At 36.8% G+C, this 19157-nt stretch overlaps 1 long non-coding RNA gene across 2 annotated transcripts; it reads left to right on the top strand.

Annotated features, from left to right (window-relative positions):
- The first annotated feature begins 305 nt into the window (after positions 1-305).
- On the top strand, positions 306-16761 carry LOC139951608 (uncharacterized). 2 transcript variants are annotated; one of them, XR_011787808.1, is made up of 9 exons: positions 306-435; positions 1284-1356; positions 4482-4591; positions 5341-5552; positions 6026-6135; positions 6880-7090; positions 7563-7672; positions 8417-8627; positions 9189-16761. It is a non-coding gene; the product is annotated as an uncharacterized lncRNA (long non-coding RNA). The 2 variants fall into 2 exon arrangements; XR_011787809.1 differs by lacking the exon at positions 8417-8627.
- The last annotated feature ends 2396 nt before the right edge of the window (positions 16762-19157 follow it).

The raw sequence follows: 19157 nt of genomic DNA, 5'->3' as shown, positions 1-19157 counted from the left end.
GGAAGGGATTTCTCTCTTAGATAGTGATGTGGTGTGGTTTGTTTATTTAATTTAATTGTTGATCCTATTGCGCTTTAACCAGGATTAATCAAAATCATCCAGCAAGTGCATCAATTAATCAATACAACTCATTAACTTTGCGCGGGAGATCCTACAATCCGCCGACAGAGGGCGCGGTTTTTATTTAAATACCTAGTCAGGTACCCTAAACCAAATTCAACGCTGAATGTACGGAAGAAGTCAGGCTTGATAAATCACGTGCGTCCCATTCAGAAACGCATGCGGGATCAGAATTTCTCTAAAACATGGACGGAAAGGTGTGAGTTGCTTCTTCGAGAGAATTTTGCCCGCAATGGGGCTCCATTTTACCGTTTTCTGAAAAAAGAACGGTAGTTATGAAGTGCAAGACATGTCCTGACAAAGTAAATGCAAAAAGTAAGTTTGGAATATATATACTTATTGTGGAAACCGGAGCTTGTAAACTTGTCTGCGTGACAGCCCCCTTGACTTGTGCGTTATTTATAAAAGGGGTAGGCGGGGTCGGGACGTGGCCAAGGAGGCGGTGGGGGAGGAGGCTGATGCATGATCGCAACAGACTTTGAATATTAATGATATTAAATACATTAATGCGAATTAAGCTCAATGACTTTGATTCTGATGATATAAATGACCTGTGTCTGGTAATTTGCTGTTAACAAAAAATGTTGAATATTTTTTTTTAGTATACAATTTTTTTTTTTATAGGATAGTACTACTGTACTAGGCCTACTCCTAGAACTATTTCGGTTTTGACCGGCTATCGTCTCCCATAACCTCATAGAGGGTCATCTGTCACGCGTTCAAGGACCCATGGTTCAATGAATTTTGGAATCAGAAATCTCTTTTTTTTTTAATCTCGCCAAAATTAGGCTCTATGTGTCCTTTGATATATCAATGTGTATGCTATCGACCAGAGAATCAACTCCGCAATCTCAAAAATTGTTAAAAATGATAGAGAAAATAGAGAAAATAAAGACTTCCTATCTACTGTACGTGTTACTCCTCTGCCAACAATAATTGAAATTACCCGACCTCGTTTTACGAGAATGCGTCACGAGAGGGCGGGTACGATCCGTGATTTGTGTACAAAACATACACGGAACCACGAAGCTCGCACAGGGTACCAGTATGTACATGGCTGTGTGCAAAAAGATTATTAATATTAATACATGTATCACTACCATAAGCACAGACAGCTTTTTGAATGAATGAAAAGTCACTCTTTGTCTTCCTTCTCATTACAGCTGCATTATACATGGTGTGGTCTATCATTTATACCTGTGTCTCAACTCTCCCAAGGATGTTGAAGGACCACTGGTGAGTGAAACTGGAGTTTTATCTTAGGAAATGTCCAAATTGTTTAGGTTGTTATCTTGATGATTGCATACAGAAATGCTCGTACTTTATTGTTGTTTAATTGTCTATACTATAACCACCAAAAAATTGTTTTTGTTTTTTTCTTTGAGAGGTTTCATTATTTATATTTAACTCTGAATGAATAAAAAGAAATGTACAGAAAAGGGTTCACTACCCAAAGCCATTTTTAAAATTGGTTTATGAAAAAAAGATGCACAATACTTGAAATTTATAAGGTGATTTATTTCATATAAAATTCAGTGACAAAGGGTTTGCCACCCAAAAGGAAACTCCTGGCAAATTTTTTAACTGTGTTTGATTGAAAATTTGTCTACTTCAAATTAAAAGTCCACATTTGGTAAATTTTGAAAAATAACGTAAACCCCCAAAATATTTTGATATATAAATTGGTTTGGTTTTTTTTCAGAGGTTTTATTTAATTTTGATTGTGAAAACAGAGGAGCAAAAATCAGTGACAATGGGTTCGCCACCCATAAGGAAATCCCTGGCCAATTTTGTAACTGTGTTTGATTGGAAATTTGTCTACTTCAAATTAATAGTTGACATTTGGAAAATTTTCAAAAAATAACGTAAACCCCCAAATATTTTGATATTCAAATTGGTTCGTTTTATTTCAGAGGTTTTATATTTTAATTGTGAAAACAGAGGAGCAAAAATCAGTGACAATGGGTTCGCCACCCATAAGGAAACCCCTGGCCAATTTTTTATTTGTGTTTGATTGAAAATTTGTCTACTTCAAATTAAAAGTTGACATTTTTGGTAAATTTTGAAAAATAATGTAAACCCCCCCCCCAAATATTTTGATATACAAATTGGTTCGCTTTTTTTTAGACGTTTTATTTAATTTTAATTGTGAAAACAGAGGAGCACAAATCAGTGACAATGGGTTCGCCACCCGTAAGGAAACCCCTGGCCAATTTTTTATCTGTGTTTGATTGAAAATTTGTCTGCTTCAAATTAAAAGTTGACATTTGGTAACTTGAAAAATAACGTAAACCCCCTAAATGTTTTGATGTACACATAGGTTTGTTTTATTTCAGAGGTTTTATATTTTCATTGTGAAAACAGGAGCAAAAATCAGTGACAATGGGTTCGTCACCCGTTAAAAAACCCCTGGCCAATTTTTTAACCGCGTTTCATTGGAAATTTGTCTACTTCAAATTAAAAGTTGACATTTGGTAACGTAAACCCCTAATATTTTGATATTCAAATAGGTTCGTTTTATTTCAGAGGTTTTATATTTTAATTGTGAAAACAGAGGAGCAAAAATCAGTGACAGTGGGTTCGCCACCCGTAAGGAAACCCCTGGTCAATTTTTTAACTGTGTTTGATTGAAAAAATGTCTACTTCAAATTAAAAGTCCACATTTGGTAAATTTTGAAAAATAACTTAAACCCCCCCCCCCCCAAATATTTTGATATACAAATTGGTTCGCTTTTTTTCAGACGTTTTATTTAATTTTTAATTGTGAAAACAGAGGAGCATAAATCAGTGACAATGGGTTCGCCACCCATAAGGAAACCCCTGGCCAATTTTTTAACTGTGTTTGATTGGAAATTTGTCTACTTCAAATTAATGGTTGACATTTGGTAAATTTTCAAAAAATAACGTAAACCCCCAAATATTTTGATATTCAAATTGGTTCGTTTTATTTCAGAGGTTTTATATTTTAATTGTGAAAACAGAGGAGCAAAAATCAGTGACAATGGGTTCGCCACCCATAAGGAAACCCCTGGCCAATTTTTTATCTGTGTTTGATTGAAAATTTGTCTACTTCAAATTAAAAGTTGACACTTTTGGTAAATTTTGAAAAATAACGTAAACCACCCCCCCCCCAAATATTTGATATACAAATTGGTTCGCTTTTTTTTAGACGTTTTATTTAATTTTAATTGTGAAAACAGAGGAGCATAAATCAGTGACAATGGGTTCGCCACCCGTAAGGAAACCCCTGGCCAATTTTTATCTGTGTTTGATTGAAAATTTGTCTGCTTCAAATTAAAAGTTGACATTTGGTAACTTTTGAAAAATAACGTAAACCCCCTAAATGTTTTGATGTACACATAGGTTTGTTTTATTTCAGAGGTTTTATATTTTCATTGTGACAACAGAGGAGCAAAAATCAGTGACAATGGGTTCGTCACCCGTTAAAAAACCCCTGGCCAATTTTTCAACCGCGTTTCATTGGAAATTTGTCTACTTCAAATTAAAAGTTGACATTTGGTAACGTAAACCCCAAATATTTTGATATTCAAATAGGTTCGTTTTATTTCAGAGGTTTTATATTTTAATTGTGAAAACAGAGGAGCAAAAATCAGTGACAGTGGGTTCGCCACCCGTAAGGAAACCCCTGGTCAATTTTTTAACTGTGTTTGATTGAAAAAATGTCTACTTAATTAAAAGTCCACATGGTAAATTTTGAAAAAATAACTTAAACCCCCCCCCCCCAAATATTTTGATATACAAATTGGTTCGCTTTTTTTCAGAGGTTTTATTTAATTTTTAATTGTGAAAACAGAGGAGCATAAATCAGTAACAATGGGTTCGCCACCCATAAGGAAACCCCTGGCCAATTTTTTAACTGTGTTTGATTGAAAAATTGTTTACTTCAAATTAAAAGTTGACATTTGGTAAATTTTGAAAAATAACGTAAACCCCCAAATATTTTGATTTACAAATCGGTTCGTTTTATTTCAGAGGTTTTATACTTGTGAAAACAGAGGAACAAAAATTGGTGACAAAGGGTTCGCCACCCGTAAGGAAACCCCTGGCCAATTTTTTTTAAATCTTTGGAAAAAAGCAAACCTTGTTTGTTGATGTATCGAAATCTTTACCTCGGATGGATTCATCGCTACTGTGACAGGGTTTTGCTTCTTTCTGTTTTCTTTGAAAGTGGAACCAGTAGACCTATTTTGCCGAAACTTTCACAGTTTTATTTCATCTTTCTATGTTTTGTCCATTATGGCCCTACCTTTTAGGCGTATTATCACATATTTTTGTTTTTCCAATGCTTGGTAATTTTTGATCACTTCTTAATTTCATTTTTGTATCTGGTCTGGTTTCAGATTGACAGAACATGTGCCAAGTTCGGTCAGGATGGAATTCATTTCCACACCAGGCAAACTCGATCAGCTGATGAAGGACAAACTGTCTTCTATTTCTGCCCATCATGCAAGTAAGTTAATCACTACTTAAGCCTGGTTCATACTTCCTGCAAATGCAAAGTGAATTTTAGCGACACAGCCCTGATTTCTTAGCGAATGTTCCGAAGGGGTTGAACACAGTTCAACTGTTGCGAGTTATTCATTGCAAGTTTGTGACAACAAAATTTGCTTCGCATTCGCAGGAAGTACGAACCAGGCTTTAGGCTTGTAGACCCTTATAGGTTTAAAATACAGTTTCCATAGATTGCACAGGGGTTAGTAGGTACCTGTGAGGGTTGAGATGGTTCTTGTGATTTATTTAGCTTGGTCACTACATATCTGGCTGCAGGGGCAGTTTACTCCCAAGTGAGCTGATTTGGTTTGATGAAAGAGTTAAATGTCCTAGTGAGTTGGGGTAACATTGTTGAAGAGCCACGAGATTACTCAATCACGGATTTCAGTGCTACATGAGGATTAGTACAAGCAGAAATTCACTGTTCACATAACATGTGTGTAAATCGTCGGCAGAAGTGCAGTGGCCAAGCACCGAATTCAATTCTGGTGTTTCTGATCAGCAGAGTGTGGGTTCAAATCCCCAGCCGCGACACTTGTGTCCTTTTAAAGCAAGACAATTGACCATTGCTTTGTCCTTCAGATGGGACGTAAAGCTGTTGGTCCAATGTGTTGTGTAACGCATGTAAAGAACCCAGTGGATGCACTTATCAAAGGTTCATTTTTTATGTAAATGCTATTTTATTTTTTTTATTTATTTTATTTACAGGCATCAAGAGATTGAGTACTCTTGAAGAGAATCAACATATTCAGATCAGTCTTTACTGAAAGAAACTCCAGACAAGAGCTCACTGGAACAAGGAGATGAAATCACCACCGACGATGACGACCACCTGATGCCAGAGAGATGTCTTACTGATGAGGAGCCCGATTTATTTACTTGAAAAATGCGCCACTTCATATAAGGTGATTTTACGTTTGGTAAGTCTTGAAGAACAAGCCCCCAAATATTTGGTTTTATATTTTTAACTCTGAAAACAGAAGAGCAAAAATTCAGTGAGAAAGGGTTCGCCACCCGTAAGGAAACCCCTGGCCAATTTTTTAACTGTGTTCGATTGAAAATTGCGCCACTTCAAATTAAAAGTTGAAATGTTAAAAAAGCAAACCTTTGTTGATGTATCAAAATCTGTTCCTTAGATGGATTCATCCCTACTCTGATAGGGTTCTGCTTCTTTCTGTGTTCTCAGCAAGTCGAACCAGTAGACCTATTTTGCTGAAACTGTCTGAGTTGTATTTCATCTTTCTACATTTTGTCCATAAATCATTGGAAAAAAAACCAAAAAAAAACTTATGGCTCTACCTTTTAGGCGTATTATCACATATTTTTGTTTTTCCAATGCTTGGTAATTTTTGATCACTTCTTAATTTCATTTTTGTATCTGGTCTGGTTTCAGATTGACAGGGCATGTGCCAAGTTCAGTCACGATGGACTTCATTTCCACACCAGGCAAACACGATTAGCTGATGAAGGACAAACCGTCTTCTATTTCTGCCCATCATGCAAGTAAGTTAATCACTACTTAAGCCTTATTCATACTTCCTGCAAATGCAAAGTGAATTTTGGCGACACAGCCCTGTTTTCTTAGCGAATGTTCCGAAGGGGCTGAACACGTTCAACTGTGGCGAGTAATTCATTGCAAGTTCATGACAACAAAATTTGCTTTGCATTCGCAGAAAGTATGAACCAGGCTTTAGGCTTGTAGAGCCTTTTAGGTTTATCATACAGTTTCCATAGATTGCACAGGGGTTAGTAGGTACCTGTGAGGGTTGAGATGGTTCTTGTGATTTATTTAGCTTGGTCACTACATATCTGGCTGCAGAGGAGTTTATTCCCAAGGGAGCTGAGTTGGTTTGATGAATGAAATAAATGTCCTAGTGATCAGGGGTAACATTGTTGAAGAGCCATGAGCGTCACTGAATGATGGATTTCAGTGCTATATAAGGATCAGTACAAGCACAAATTCACTGCTGTGTGTAAATCGTGCTTGGAAGTGTAGTGGCTGAGCACCGAATTCAAACTCTGGTTTTTCTGATCAACCGTGTGTGGGTTCAAATCCCCAGCCACGACACTAGTGTCCTTTTAAAGCAAGACACTTGACCATTGCTTCGTCCTTCAGATGGGACGTAAAGCTGTTGGTCCCATGTGTTGTGTAACGAACGCATGTAAAAGAACCCAGTGCATGCACTTATCAAAGGTTCATTTTTTATGTAAATGTAATTTTAGATTTTTTATTTATTTTATTTACAGGCATCAAGAGATCGAGTATTCTTGAAGCGAAGCAACATATTCAGATCGGTCTATACTGAGAGGAACTCCAGGCAAGAGCTCACTGGAACAAGGAGATGAAATCACCACCGACGACGACCACCACCTGATGCAAGAGAGATGTCTTACTGATGAGGAGGCCGATTTTTTTAATTGAAAATGCGCCACTTCATATAAGGTGATTTTACATTTGGTAAGTCCTGAAGAACAAGCCCCCAAATATTTGGTTTTATATTTTTAACTCTGAAAACAGAAGAGCAAAAATTCAGTGACAAAGGGTTCGCCACCCGTAAGGAAACCCCTGGCCAATTTTTTAACTGTGTTCGATTGAAAATTGCGCCACTTCAAATTAAAAGTTGAAATGTTAAAAAAGCAAACCTTTGTTGATGTATCAAAATCTTTTGCTTAGATGGATTCATCCCTACTCTGATAGGGTTCTGCTTCTTTCTGTGTTCTCAGCAAGTCGAACCAGTAGACCTATTTTGCTGAAACTGTCCGAGTTGTATTTCATCTTTCTACATTTTGTCCATAAATCATTGGAAAAAAAACCGAAAAAAACTTATGGCCCTACCTTTTAGGCGTATTATCACATATTTTTGTTTTTCCAATGCTTGGTAATTTTTGATCACTTCTTAATTTCATTTTTGTATCTGGTCTGGTTTCAGATTGACAGGGCATGTGCCAAGTTCAGTCACGATGGACTTCATTTCCACACCAGGCAAACACGATTAGCTGATGAAGGACAAACCGTCTTCTATTTCTGCCCATCATGCAAGTAAGTTAATCACTACTTAAGCCTGGTTCATACTTCCTGCAAATGCAAAGTGAATTTTGGCGACACATCCCTGTTTTCTTAGCGAATTTTCCGAAGGGGTTGAACACAGTTCAACTGTGGCGAGTAATTCATTGCAAGTTCATGACAACAAAATTTGCTTTGCATTCGCAGAAAGTATGAACCAGGCTTTAGGCTTGTAGAGCCTTTTAGGTTTATCATACAGTTTCCATAGATTGCACAGGGGTTAGTAGGTACCTGTGAGGGTTGAGATGGTTCTTGTGATTTTTTTAGCTTGGTCACTACATATCTGGCTGCAAAGGAGTTTATTCCCAAGGGAGCTGAGTTGGTTTGATGAATGAAATAAATGTCCTAGTATCAGGGGTAACATTGTTGAAGAGCCATGAGCGTCACTGAATGATGGATTTCAGTGCTTTATAAGGATTAGTACAAGCACAAATTCACTGCTGTGTGTAAATCGTGCTTGGAAGTGTAGTGGCCGAGCACCGAATTCAAACTCTGGTTTTTCTGATCAACCGTGTGTGGGTTCAAATCCCCAGCCACGACACTAGTGTCCTTTTAAAGCAAGACACTTGACCATTGCTTCGTCCTTCAGATGGGACGTAAAGCTGTTGGTCCCATGTGTTGTGTAATGAACGCATGTAAAAGAACCCAGTGCATGCACTTATCAAAGGTTCATTTTTTATGTAAATGTAATTTTAGATTTTTTATTTATTTTATTTACAGGCATCAAGAGATTGAGTATTCTTGAAGCGAAGCAACATATTCAGATCGATCTATACTGAGAGGAACTCCAGGCAAGAGCTCACTGGAACAAGGAGATGAAATCACCACCGACGACGACCACCACCTGATGCAAGAGAGATTTCTTACTGATGAGGAGGCCGATTTTTGTAATTGAAAATGCGCCACTTCATATGAGGTGATTAATCATTTGGTAAGTCTTGAAGAACAAGCCCCCAAATATTTGGTTTTATATTTTTAACTCTGAAAACTGAAGAGCAAAATTTCAGTGACAAAGGGTTCGCCGCCCTTAAGGAAACCCCTGGCCAATTTTTTAACTGTGTTTGATTGAAAATTGCGCCACTTCAAATTGAAACGTTGACCCTCCAAATATTTTGATATACAAATAGGTACGTTTTATTTCAAAGGTTTTATATTTTACCTCTGAAAACAGAAGAGCAAAAATTCAGTGTCAAAGGGTTCGCCACCCGTAAGGAAACCCCTGGTCAATTTTTTTGAAATGTTTAAGAACAAAAGCAAACCTATCGAAATCTTTACCTCGGATGGATTCATCGCTACTGTGACAGGGTTTTGCTTCTTTCTGTGTTCTCAGCAAATCGAACCAGTAGACCCTTTTTTACTGAAACTTTCACTGTTTTATTTTAGCTTTCTAACTCTTTGTGAAATCGACCCCAGGATGGTTAGGGTAAAAGGTTCACTTTTTATGTAAAAGTCATTTTTTATTTATTTATTTATTTATTTATTTGTTTTACAGGCATCAAGAGATTGAGTACTCCTGAAGAGAATCAACATCTTCGGATCGGTCTACACTGAGAGGAACTCAAGGCAAGAGCTCACTGGAACAAGGAGTTGAAATCACCACCGACGACGACGACGACCATCTGATGCCAGAGAGATGTCTTACTGATGAGGAGGCCGAGCATCCATCCCAGTATGGGTACTTAAATAAGATAAGGGTCCTTTATCACTGACAGTGCCATCAGGATTGTCTCAAGAAACAAAATGAGGCTTGACATCCAAATTTAGTCTGGTTCCTTTTTTTTTTTACTTTGAGAGTTTCGAGCTGGTTTTGATGGGTACACAGGAACCAGACAAAATGGCCGAACTGTGGTAAAGGTGTTTTAAAACTGTCAGTGTTGCTTACATTAATTTGTGATAACTCATGCTGTATAGCTAGTTTCAAAAAACGATTATCTAAAATTGAATTGTTTACCTTCATGAATTGTTGTTATTGATCGATACTCCCCTTACTCCTGGGGTGGGTTGATCGATTGAAAGAACGAACAAGAAACTTGAGTGCACACCTTCTATGATAAAAGCCTTCCAGGGCCCATTTTCATGGCTCTGCTTACCGCCAAATTCTGCGCTATTGCAATTGCCTAATTTCTGTGCTAGCCTTGTAAGCGTGGAATACTAGTAACGTGAAGTACACATGCGCAGCCCAAATTTGCCGCTAACCCGTGAAATATGCTTGCCGTAAGCACAGAATTCTCTGCTTCCGTAAGCGCCGATTCTGTGCTTAGGGTAAGCAGAGCCATGAAATTGGGACAAGCTCTGGTTAGGATCATTGCATACTTTGTAACTTATTGGTCGTGACAAGACTTAAATTCTCTTTTTCCCTGAGAGTTGGTCATTGCACAAATGTCATCCTCGATACTGTTACTACGACAAGCCTGATACATTAAGGAGGCAACGTTGCAAATGTTCTTGCAATTTCTCCAAAGAGGTGCCCTTTACCAAGGAGAATGCCTTGGTGCACTTGCCCTGTTTAAATGACTGAGCTGCCCTTTTTCTGCTAGGGGTGTGTGTCACAGCAAACTAGGGACCTATCAACGGTTTCCCTATCAATGGCTTTACTGTTGTACCATGGTGCATGAACTCTATCCCCTTTTTCACTAGAGGATTGGGTCACAGCAAACTTAGTAAAGTTTTACATTAGTGGGTTACCGTTGTACCACTACAATCACACATGACTTTCATCCCTTTCTGCTAGGGATTGGGTCACAGCAAACTTAGTAAAGTTTTAGTTTAGTGGCTTGCTGTTGTACCACTACCATCACACGTGACTTTCATCCCTTTCTGCTAGGGATTGGGTCACAGCAAACTTAGTAAAGTTTTAGTTTAGTGGCTTGCTGTTGTACCACTACCATCACACGTGACTTTCATCCCTTTCTGCTAGGGATTGGGTCACAGCAAACTTAGTAAAGTTTTAGTTTAGTGGCTTACTGTTGTACCACTACCATCACACGTGACTTTCATCCCTTTCTGCTAGGGATTGGGTCACAGCAAACTTAGTAAAGTTTTAGTTTAGTGGCTTGCTGTTGTACCACTACCATCACACATGACTTTCATCCCTTTCTGCTAGGGATTGTGTCGCAGCAAACTAAATGTTTTAGTTTAGTGGATTAATGTTTTACTACTACCATCATACATGACTTTCATCCCTTTCTGCTAGGGACTGTGTCACAGCAAACTAAATGTTGAGGTTCATATGTACACACATGACCTTTGCCCCTTCCTACCTGGGGGAAGTGACTGGTACTTTATATTAATCCGCCTGCCATGTGACCTCTTACCCTTCCTCTGTGGGGTAAGGTTACTATAAACCTTTGCAGCTGTATGTCAGAAATGGCCGCCATTTTACATCTGCCCCCTTCCCACCTGGGGTGTTTGTAGCAAAAACAGAATGATAAATCTTGAATCATGTGTTCTGAATTGTTTCTATAGACTTACAGGCCTGTATGCTTCGATTTTGAAAAGGCAAGGGCACCAGAGCATTTCCTCCTTGGTAAAAGGCACCCTCTGTGAAGTATCAGGCCTGGATTTTATTCATGATTGTGCATTTCACTGCATCTGTGATCCAACTTGACAAAAAGAAGAAGACAAATCATTACGTGAAACATTTTGCTCATCGTTCTGTGTGTTGGCAACACACCCAAAATAAATTTTTGTCAATCAAAGCTATTCTTAATTTTGGCTTTAAACTTAATTTTGGGACAGGAAATACGACAATGCGAAAAGATTTGTTCTTTTTGGTAGTTTGGGTCACAACTGCATAATAATTGTGTATTTTACATAAATTTTCTTAATACATTTTATCGAGGCATTCCCACATTACGAGTTCACGCTATTTTGACAAAATGCATACATTTTTCAACGTTTTTAGAACGCTTGTCTTTCCTTACCAAAATACGGAATTTTACTCTTTTTTTTTAATCAAAACTCTCTTGGCAAATGTTTTTTTTCCCCTTCTGCTTTTAACACTTTGCTCGCTTTAAAAAACTCTTCTTTTCTAGATTTTCCCAGAGTTGGAACATCTTAAATCGAAGTAGGAAAACAAATTCTGTAAAATTTGCTTGTGACTCAAATTGTGGGAGTGCTTCCGGCTCTATATATTGATACTTTGATGATTGTGAAGCCAAGTACAACTTGCACTCAATACAATTAATGCAAGCGGAACACATCCTAAAGTTGTATTCTTGGGACCAATCTTCATGACATACAAGTACGTCATCATTTGAACTAAATTTATCTCTTTGGCACGACATGTATGGATAAGTGTGATGCACACCTGTCCAAACTCAAATTGAAATACGAGTACATCATCAATTTCTCCAAATTTATTCATTTGTAGCATGACATGTTTGGATAAGTGTGATGCACACCTGTCCAAACTCAAAATAAAATTGATTTAAAAGTACAATCCTTTTACGAAAAAGTCACAAACTTCATTTGAATACTGCGACAGTAACAATTAACAATTCTAAATTTTGTTGAGTTTTTTTTGCATCAGCTGATACAAAAAAATCTAATTTCAAAGATAACTTTTATTTCAACTCAAGGATAGTGAATGTTGTACTTGGCTGTTTTTATAATTTAAAAAAATTATGTCTTAAATTAATTGGTTACCATTCATTAAATGCTATAGAAAGCACCACTGAACTGTAGAAGCAGCAGAGTTGTGCAAACGTGTGTGCCTGTCGGTGTGGCCAACTACTATCTGGAAAGTGTGACGACCTAATGATCCAAGAGTTAATGGTTGGGTAAGCATTTTATTAAGTGAAATCTTGTTAATGTGGCGCTGGTAGTCTGTCTTACCGGTGTCCTACCTTACATGATTGACAAACTATTTCAACTTTCTCGATCTCTGACAAAAAAACGAAACCTAAGAAAGAAAGGATTTGGTTGCCTGTTGAAGTCTTTGGGGGCCTGTATCAAAAGTGTCAAGGACTGAGGACCATTGCACTTTTTTTGCACATTTTTTACCTGATCATTTTGTTATCCTAAGTTGGTACCCGTCTCTCTATACTGTTCCTGTGTAAACGGGTCTACTTTTTGAGCAACTTCTCTACACTGGACATCCACTTCTGATCTGAGGGAGCCTCTGAACTTGACGGATGACGGAGACTTCTACCCAGATGTTGGTGCGAGGGTCGGAGAAACGAGATTCTGAACATGGCTATTCACATTTCAATCAGGTACTCAGGCTTTTACATTGGTTTCACTTGTGTTAAGAAGTTTTGACTGTATCAAAAGGAGATATCAAAGATGGCATTGGGATTGTGTAGGAAGTTAACAGGGTCCTTTATAGAAGAAACATCGTCGCTTAGAAAGATGCTGTTGTGCATTAGGTAGTTGTGACTGGTTTAATTCTCGGCCACAGTAGGTTGTATGTACACTCCTTCGGAAGTTAGAATAGTGTTGAGATTTCAGATTAAGTTGAAACCCCTGTTGAACTGGTTGACAATATTCAGTCTATGATGTTAACTATTGGTCTATTTCAGTGACCAATTAACTAGGTTGTTCATTGTAGGTTTTGAGTGGTCAGCTTTAGGACAGATTCTACAGTAGGTTTGTTAACGACAATCAGTTGAGGAAATTATTTACAAATTATGTTGACCAATAGACATTGCTGTTTTAACAAATACTGCCACTGTGGTGTGCATGATTTGTATACATTTTTCATAAATGTAGTAATTTAGCTGCATTAGGTGTTTCAATCCTTCAGGGTATTAATTATTGATAATTGTGAACAGTTTTTACAACTGGTTAACCCTTTTCCGGCTGAACATGGTGATGACACTCAGGCGGTTTACAAAAACTTACAAAATTTGTTCAGCCGCAATGTTTGAATCTTGTTTCTCTGATCAGCACATCATCCTTTAGGTTGAAGTCTGAGTTAGTTAGGCTGTTAAAGCGACAAAGACACTTGGTCATTAATATTTTGACAGGTTCTAAAAAGAGTAGGCAAGTTTAAGATATTAAACCTGTAGAACTGTTGGGAACAAGTGCAACCTACTAGTTTTTTGTCAGTATAAACCATTGTATTTTTGTTTGGTTAAGATCTCTTTGAAACAAAACAATTTGTGTGCGATGTCCATCAATTATTTTAATTCTTTTATGGTAAACATGAGAATGTCTCAACATGTACAACAGCGAAGTGTACAATGGATCAAACTAAGTAATTATTAGCAGTATTAGTGTAGACTTATTCAGTTAAATAACCTCAGAACAAACATAGTAATTTTTCACATGGCTAGGTAGTTATAGGAAGCATACACACTAGTCCAGTATTAGTGTAGAATTATTAAATAAATAGCTAAATTAACTATTTCTCAATTCGCTTGTTAGATCGATTTTGTTATGAATTTTATGCCAAAAAGACACAGCAGGAATAGGTATTCTAAATAAGACGTCACCTTGTTACTTTATTCAGGCACTGTTTGCAGAATCACAGGTGTCTTTCCAGAAGGAAAATACACCAAGTTATCAGTGATCTTATCATCACTGATAAAACCTTAATTTTCCGACATCGACGTCAGAATTATTTTTATGCAAAAACACTGTAGTTTGTGTTTGGTACGAAATCATTAGTATGCAGTTGTTGGTTTGCAGATTTACATGAAGTTAATCAGTAGGAGTAGTTGTTGATACTAGATGTTCAATACTTTGTTGGGACTTTATCAGCAATTTGTAGTTTCGTAGGATTTGAAACTTTGTTTTACTTAGGAGTTTAGAATTTGTTTAGAGATAGGTTAGGTTTTTTAAAGATTTTTTTTCTCAGTCTAGTTATCCTCCATAAACCCAATGTCATCTACAATATCTCCTGTAATGATACTCAATGCAATGAAGATGCAAATCTGATGTTTGTGTACAACCTCACTTTTGACTTTGAAATTTGACTTCGTTTAAACGTGTAATCACACACTGTTAAAATGTTGCGATATTTTAACAAATCCAAAACTTATGATTGATTTGAAACAAAATTTACGAAGAAGTGTAGTACTTCTTATGCAAGTGAAACCAATACATTCCTGAGTATGCTGTTAATATTGAAAAGAACATGCGTATTTTAGTTCTGTTTTTTGTGCTTGTCACAAAAATTCACAAAATTGTTGAAGTTCAGCCGCCATGTTGGAATCTTGTTTCTCTGATCAGCGCATCATCATCTGGGTTGAAGTCTTCGTTATTCTGATGGTACAGGACTCAATCGGTGACGGAGTGGAAGCGTCCTTTTACATTTCAACCAAAATTCAAACTTGAAACTTTACTCCAAGAACTTAGCGACGTGTTTGCCCGAACAGGGGGAGACGTCCGATGGTACACTTGATACAGATTCATCAAACATTTTAACGGGCAACAGAATCCTTTCCGACCTTTGTTTTGGACTTTGCAAAAAAAATCTTTAGTTTGTTTTTGGCTTCGGACTTTTAAAAACCAATCTTTTTAGTTTGTCAATCATGTAAAGCAGGACTTTGGTAAAACAGACTATCAATGAAACATTAACTTGATTTAACTTAATAAAATGCTTTCCTTCCATTAATACTTAGATCATTAAGTCGCTTCACTTTCTAGATAGTAGTTGGCCACATCGACTGGCACACACGTTTGCGCAACTCTGCTGCTTCTACAGTTCAGTGGTGCTTAAAAAAATCAAAAAAATCCCTTAAAAATTGCCTTTTTTATATAGACTAAGTCAGCCAAAAAAATTTCTCGTGCCGTTGTACGGTTCGAAATTAACTGCGTAAAAAGTTTGGCCCTACCCCCCCTATATTTAAAATCATGATCAACCAAGTGCACCCCCTATAGGGGTGCAGAAGAGACTGTATTCCATAGCAATGTACACCAACAATGTAATCAACTAGAAATTTGCACATGACACTTATACAAGGCGTCAAATTCAAATTACCATTAGATTATATAGCCAGGTACATCAAAATGGAATACAGCCCCTTATTAAAGGTATCGTCTTATAGCTTGTTGTGACTTTAAATAACAATAAAATGGAGTCCCATTGTGGACTTAGTCATTTTTTGACCAAATCACTAGCCATTGTTTGTACTTAGTAATTTTTTGAGCTGAAACTCATAGTCAATGTTTGTACTTAGTCATTTTTTGACAAAAACACTTAGTAATTATAGGCTTTCTGTGTCCTATTGTGGACTTAGTCATTTTTTTGACCAAAACACTAGCCATTGTTTGTACTTAGTAATTTTTTGAGCAGAAACTCATAGTCAATGTTTGTACTTAGTCTATTTTTGGACTTAGTCATTTTTTGACAAAAACACTTAGTAATTATAGGCTTTCTGTGTCCTATTGTGGACTTAGTCATTTTTTTGACCAAAACACTAGCCATTGTTTGTACTTAGTAATTTTTTGAGCAGAAACTCATAGTCAATGTTTGTACTTAGTCATTTTTTGACAAAAACACTTAGTAATTTTTTACTCTTTGTGGACTTTCCAAGATTGAGATTCTAAAGTCACAGAACAAGCTATAAGATGCGGCCTTCACAGAAGATACAACATTGGTAGTTACGCTATTGCAAATTGAACCTTAAATTTTGGTAAGCATACAAGGAAACATTCATCTAAATGTCCACTTGATGTAAAAACTGTATTGAGTTAAACAATAAATAAAGAAACTTGTTTTGAAACGCTGCAAGTATGAAATAATGTTTTTTTTGTGTCCAAACTTGTGCACTCTATATGCAGTATATGAATACCAATGTTGTACCTTCTTTATAAGTAAGAAATGCAACCTGTAAACCATAAAGGAGTCAAATTTAATTAGATTTGTTTGAAAAGAAACAAAAACGCTTTGATTCGGTAAATATTCAGAGTTCTTGTAAGATGAAAAAAAGCACAACGGTTATTTGACAAGTTTGCAGAAACCAAATAATTAATTCGTGTTTTCATGAGACTAGTTTTTTGTTAGCCATGTGAACTCCTTTTGTAAAAAACAGGTTACATTTCTTCCTTGGTTGATCATTTATGTTTCTTAGCTATGGTTGTAATTTGCCAGCTGATGTATTATCGGTTAAATTCTCAACTGGTTTGGGGTGGGTGGGGGGGGTTATGTTCAATTTTGAAACTATACATTTGTACATCAACTGGCATATTTCGAACCATCAATTTAAGCAACTATCAAAATGAATAGTAAGGAAGCAATAGGAGTGCCTAAGCACTCCAAAAACAAAAATAGTTTTAATTAAAACATTGAGGAAACATAAACATACTACAAAGTCATAATTAAGTTCTTGAGGTTGGGTGGGTGGGGGACATGTCTAACAGTGTGGATGCACTAAGTGATGTTATTGTTTTCTTTCTTTGGAAAACAAAGTTTGTTCAAATAAAGTCTTGAAAATTCAAATAAACAATCTAGTCTGGTTTGCTTATTATTTTCTGATGAATCCTAATTTGGACAATTGGTTCTATAAACAGCTTATAACTTTGATGATTCCCTTCTTGGTGTTGATGAACTAATTAAAAGTAACTTTTAGAAAATAATAAAGGTTGGCGATACTTTTGGTAATAATTCAACACCAGTCTCCTCGCTTGGTGTGGCCTCAATAAATGCATAAGTAACAAACCAGTGAAAGTTTTGGCTCGAATGGTCATCAAAGTTGAAAACCCAATATTCCATACATAAAATTGTGTGCTTTCAGATACATGAGAAAGGCTTCATGCCTGAAGCCTTTCTCAGATTCAAATATTTGGAGTAACTACCAAGTATACCCTGCCTTGGACTACTCAAAATTGATAATCAGAACGATCAGATAAACTGTACTGCTATTTAATAATAGTAGGATGCATTCAAAATTTTAAAGCTATTTTTGTTTTCAACATCCTTTGGGGGGGGGGGGGGTAGAGTTACATTATTATTCATGAACAGTAATTCCATGTTCGCAAGTACAGAAACACAGTGTAATCGTTCCTTTTGGTGAACTAGAATCAGTTGCAAAACTCTTTAAATGCTAACTAACAGTATTAGGTAATGACCTCAAGGGTAGTTTTGTACCGAATTGACAGTGCTTAGCCTGTAACAGGCATGATGTTTGGCTCTTCAGGGAAAAGTGAACATTTGATCGAGAAGAAGGGCTGAAAGAAATGAAAGTTTTCAATAGAAATTTAACTGGTTCTTCGGAGGCCCCACAAAAAAAGAAGTCATGAACTTATGTGGGTCTTAGGAGAAAAAAAAGGTAAATAGAAATTTTGGCAAATGTGTTGGTATAAATTATTGTGTACGTCCCTACAGCTAGTAATAGAAGTATACATTTTGGTTGCCTTACAGAGCGGTGGAGGCTTTGTACCTCAGTGACTGCTGATGTGGCTGGAAAGACTGCAAGATGCAGGGAGAGGCAGCAAACACTTCTGATGAAAGGGAAACATTCAGATTCCACGAACTCTGAAAAAGAACAAAATATTTAGATTTTAGAGTATGGATGTAAATAAGTGTTCATACATAATGAGGGGATATATGGAAAAGTTTCCGTATGGCGCCACCACTTTTTCATTTGAAATAAAATAATATAGTATCTAATTTACCTGATTGATATATCCCTTTTTGTAAAAATGAGTGAAAAAGTGGTGGCGCCATACGGAAAGTTATCCGGATATATAAAGTACCGGGCATTGGGAAATTTTGCTTCAGTTAAATTGTCTCCAAATAAACATGTCATGTACAGTACTTCATGTCGTCAAATCTAATTCCCAACACACAAGAAAACAATTCAAAGACAAATATGTGCGCCCTGCGATTTAACTCTAAACACTTTGAAGGAATTGGACAATATTTTCCTCACTTGTATTGAGCGAGAATTCAGTGGTTTAATAAATATTTTAACACAATCTAGGTTTCTTCGATTTGTCTTGGGTATCATCAGCTAACAACAATTTGACGTTACATATGATATTGCCAAGACAATCTTGTCTTAGAGAAACCCCCTCAAATTTCCTCTAATGCATCAACACATGAATCATTTACCTGATTAAGAAGATTCTATGAACATCCGTGCAGTTTTCATCGTTGTAGTTGTTGAATTTTGATGTCGGTTTTCGATGTAAATAGTTGCAAAAAATCTGCTTTTTCAACACACACATGTGGAACACACGATGCCCGCGGTCAAAAAGAAAATGGCCGCGGGGAGTAAAGGGGTTCATCAACCTCGTTCCCAGGGGTGATTGATCTCGCCGCCCCATTTTTCCCAGCATGCCTTGCTCGACGTGCATGCGCGTGACGTAGTTCGAACTTGTATTGGCCTAAATTTGAAAGGGGGGTGAGGCCAGCACTCTTATCAACTTTTGCCTCTTTTTTCGGTGCAATGTTGTGTTCTTAAGGATGAAGTAGGCTTTTCTGAAGCCTTTTATATTAAACAGAAACCAATAATAATATTTGAAGCAATAATAAGGAAGTTATTATTTATTTTAACTTGAAAGTTGGGGC

This window comes from Asterias amurensis, chromosome 19 (genome assembly GCF_032118995.1).
Source record: "Asterias amurensis chromosome 19, ASM3211899v1".
Classification (NCBI taxonomy): domain Eukaryota; kingdom Metazoa; phylum Echinodermata; class Asteroidea; order Forcipulatida; family Asteriidae; genus Asterias; species Asterias amurensis.
Note: the sequence above shows the minus strand (reverse complement) of the source record. Positions and strands in the feature narration are given on the sequence as shown.